Raw genomic sequence first — 4,999 nt, forward strand, 5'->3', positions numbered from 1 at the left:
CAACTGAGCTGAATTTGCTAAATCGACTGGTTGATATAAGCTAATGAACTTAAACTGCTGACACAATGAAATTGGATTGAATTACACACAAAACAAGTACAATGGATTGACATGTATCAGTTTGGATTGCTAAATACTGAAACATTTCTTATTTATATTTTGATGGACTTTAGCATTGAATTGAACTCAAGTAAACTATATAATTTTATTTAAACACTGTTCACTTCTTGAACAGACCGTGCCACCATAATGTATTGTTTATTAGTTGTGTTGGTAGTAACCCCCGCGATGCGAAGTCAGCTGGGTTTGTATTGATATAATGCCATTGATGTTTTTCGCCGGTTTGCTACAAATATTTTCCATCTGCTGATGTCACCATTTATCCATGCCAACACGATTTCACTGTCTGAGTAAAAATGTGTTTCGGATATTTTCAATTTTAACGATTTCTTCACCGTGTTCATCAATTTCGTGACCAAAACAGCCGCGCAAAGTTTCAACCGTGGTAGCGTTAGTTTTTTTATTGGTTAGCCACTTTTGTTTTGGCTGCTACTAGATTTACATGGATTTCACCGTCTTTGTATACTTTCATGTAAACACATGCTCCCATGGCAGCTTCACTTGCATCCGAAAATCCATGCAACTCTATTTTTGTTGTATTGCTACACTCTAGCCAACGCTTTGGTTTGATGTTTTTGATTAAAGGTTACTCTTCTCTTAATGCATTCCACTTTGTCGCGATTTGTTCACTCACTTCTTCGTCCCAATCACATTGTTCTTTCCAAATTTCTTGCATTAAAATTTTGTTATATATTGTAACCGGAGACATTAGACCCAATGGGTCGTAAATGGTAGTGATTTGTGACAAGATTGCTCTCTTTGTATATTTTGATGCATTTCTTTCAATGTCCATTTTAAAACCAATTTTATCGCCCTCAAAGAACCATTTGAGACCAAGTGTTGACACATACTTATAGCCGTCAAGTTCCTTTGTTTTTAACTCGATTGCATCTTCCGGAATGCTCTCCAAAAGTTTTTCACAGTTTGATGCCCATTTTTTCAGTGGGAAACCTCCTTGTTGTAATACGTACGTTATTTCTGCTCTTCTTTGCATCGCTTCTTCCACCGTGTCGCACCCGCTGCTAACATCGTCCATATACGAGTCATTCAAAATGATACTGCATGCCTCAGGAAAATGTTCCATTTCGTTTTTTGCATGGTGCTGTACAGTTGCCATTGCTATGAAAGGCGAAATATTTACACCGAATGTAACCGTAGTGAGTTGATAGTCTTCAATAGGTTTTTCCACACTATCTCTCCATAGAATCTTATGAAACGGTTGATCTTGTTCATCTAGTTTTACGTGCAAATACATTTTCTCTATATCTGCCGTGAACGCTACTGCATGTGTACGGAATCGAATTGAAATATTGAACAGATTCTCTTGTAATTCAGGACCTGGTCGGAGTAAATCATTCAATGCAATTCCGTTTGAAGTTTTTCTGCTCGCGTCAAAAACTGGCCGTACTTTTGTTGTTTTACTGTCTTTCATCACTGTATGGTGTGGTAAATAACAGTGTGGTTTGCTACTATTATTTACAGATTTGACCTAGGGGAATTTCACTCGCATTCGAATACATGATCATTCGTGCACGAATCCTGCATTCGCAAAAAAACAGTATAAGTATTTGCATTCGCACTATGTATTCGTACTGCCGCGCAAGCATTCGTGCCGCTCCGCATATGAAACGTATTGAAACACTCGAATATGTATTCGTCGCGAATGCGCTCAGTTGCGATGAAGTGTCAAACACAGTCAAACATTTAGAAAGATGTCAGACGTGTTTGAAAAATTACAACGTGCATTAGGTGAACCTTTACCAGAGAAATAATTGTATTCACACACATTCTGGATTTGATACAGAAAGTGCATTAACTACCTTGAATACGTTTAAATTTAAACTTATTCACATTCTCGTATGATGTTTCTTTGAGAATTTCTGGGTTTTCATTGACATAGTTCTCGATATCCACAATAGCATCGTTGTCAATGGACATTAGAGATGATTTATTTTCAAATGCACAGAATTCCAGGATTTTAATAATATCGGCCGGAATTTTTTCATTCAAATATTTTTCTAATTTGAAAATAACATTTTTCAGTCCCTAAAATACAAAACACAACTTAAATTGATATTAAATTTGGATCGAAATAACTATTTACCATTTTGGCGAACTAATGTAAACAATGTCGTTGCAACGATTAACACAATAAATAAATATAGATCTGTCAAGTGCATTCGCATCCGAGCAGCAATATTCGGACGTATTTGCTAATGCGCCGTATAGATACATTGAATGGTTATTCGTACGAATGCGAATATTCGGCACGAATATCAGTATTTGCGAGTGTTTATATTCAAATGCATGGCAAAGTAATTGCGCATTCGTACGAATAGCAGTATTCGCATAGAGTGAAATGCCCCTAGCATTTGACCATGTAGCCTTTCTCAATTAATTCATTAATATATGCTGTGTATGCTTCTTTCAGTGCTTTATCTTTTTCAAATTTTATTTCCATTCTTATTGTGTTGTTGAAATAATCAACACAAATTTGTTCGTCGGGAGTTAGCATTTCTTCCTCAGAAATTTCCTCCATTTCCCAAAATTTTTCTAACTTCGTCGTCCATTTCGTTCACAGTATAGGTCATACATAGTGCTTCATTGAACTCATTTCTTTGTTTGTTTACTGGCCCGGAAATAATTCAACCCAGCTCCGCTTCTTGTAATACAAAAGATTTATCACTTGCTTTTATCATACCGGATAAAATTATTTCACTGTAAACATCGGCATCAAGAATCATGTCAATTTTTTTCTGATTTGTGGAAGTTTGGATCGGCCATCACTAATTCATCTATGTCTATGAATGAATTATCAAAGTCATTGTTTGGTAACATTGTAGTAAGTTTTTTCAATAAAATTGCCGTGAGTTTAGTGCAGAACGACGTTGGGTATCTGGATCAGCCTTTCGCTGATTCAACACTGCCGGCAATGCCACTCATGTTTATGTTATTTTTCTTTATATTTATTTTCAATCGTTTCACTATTTTTTCGCTAATGAACGATGTCATTGGGCCTTGGTCTATTAAAAAACATATAGGTTCGGACCAACCGCACATCATTCTGATCCGAATCAAGGCTGTTGCGAGTAAAGTGTTCATGTTATTTTCATCATGTGTTGTTGCACAAATTACCGATTTGTGCTCTGTTGTTGCCACATATGATTTTTTTTTGTTGATCTTTTGAATGATGCGCAAATTTCTCGTGTTTTTTTTTCATTTTAGTCCGATTTTTCATTGTCCATATGTAATAAACTGTTGTGACGCTTATCACACTGTGGGCACATTTTCTTAAACTTGCATTCCAGAGCTGTATGTTTTGGTGTACCCCTAAGGCATAGTAAACAGAGCGATTTTTGTTTGACTATTTCACGACGTTCATTCACTGATAGAGGGGAGTTTAAATTTTACACACATATCAATCGTATGATTCTCATCGCAATTCGGACATTTTTCTTTCACTTGTTTTTCACTGCCGCTGCTATTAACTTCCACTGCTTGTAATACTTTGCACCTTTTATGAAGAAATTCGAAGAATTCTGATAATTTTTGTTCTTCATCTGGGTTTTCACGTGACTGCCCGTAAATTTTACGTGTTTCTGTCGGTAATTTTTTCATTAGTAAATACATCAAAATTTGCTCTGCAGAGATTTCATTCAGTAATTCGATGCATTCTTTACTTCTGTCATAAAATTTAATAAGCTCATTTGATGATTCAAATCGCATTTCTGGAATTCTTAACAACAATTCCAAGTGAGCTTCTCTTATCGCACGTTTATCTTCAAAAAGTTCTGTTAATATTTTCCATGCAGCCTCTAGCTTATTATCCATAATGCCCATATTTACGATTAAGTTTGCAGCTTCACCTTTTACTGTAGTTTTTAGATACTGCATTTTTTGGCATTCTGTCAATGTGTTGTTCTCCATTACCATTGACTTGAACAATCCGCTATACGTAGGCCACATTTTCCTTGACCCATTAAAGAATGGTATTTCAATTGGTTTCAATTTCAGTTGTACCGAAGTCGATTCTTTTTTTTCATTGCTTGTTTCTTCTAACATTTGACGATATCTCATAAGTGCCGCGTCAAATTTATTTTCATAGTCAGTTGCTTCGTCTCCCATTACAAAGCATAATTCTTCCATATCTTCAGCTAGATCTTTGCGATATGGTTCAATGTGTTTGATTGTCAATTTTGCTCGTGTTTGCATATTATTCTTCATGTATTCTTCAATAGCATCGAGCTGTTTGTTGAATAGTTTTATTTTGTTGATGAAGCGATCGACGGTGTCATCCAATTTGTCTTTCAAATCTTTGTTTCGGATTACAACCAGATACAGCGTTTTCGCCATTTTTGGTGGTGTCATAAAGCGTTCGTCATTCTCGTTTTCGTATTGACTCGAATCAGAATCCATACTATTGTCATTGTCATCGCTTTCTTCGTTGTTTACTTGATTTTCACCATCGTTTTGCATTGATTTGTTTGCGCTGACTTTTTGTATCGGCTCGCCCAATTCAAGCTGTATGTCGTCAGCCAATTGGGACCGCTTTGCTACTAATTCGTCTTTTTTATTCATTTTCTGCAGATTTTTACACTTTCTCCTTTGCTGAGATGAAAAAAATATATTCTTTGTCGAATCAACTTGTATTACTTCAAAAAAAAACTTCTCTTTTGCCGAGAAAAAATCACTCTTTGTCGAGTTAACTTGCTTGAATTTTTACTGCTCAGTTTAAATTTATTGTAACTTTGCCGTTAAATTTTATTCTACGTCGAGTACTTGCTTGTATTCTAAATCTTTTCGAAGGACCAAAATGTTCACTCAAGCTTTAACCTAGGGGGATTTAACTACGTGAAAACTTGTAAAAAAATGATATAAA

Source organism: Sitodiplosis mosellana, unplaced genomic scaffold (assembly GCF_009176505.1).
Source record: "Sitodiplosis mosellana isolate CC-2019 unplaced genomic scaffold, AAFC_SMos_1.0 Smas_scaffold_6170, whole genome shotgun sequence".
NCBI lineage: Eukaryota > Metazoa > Arthropoda > Insecta > Diptera > Cecidomyiidae > Sitodiplosis > Sitodiplosis mosellana.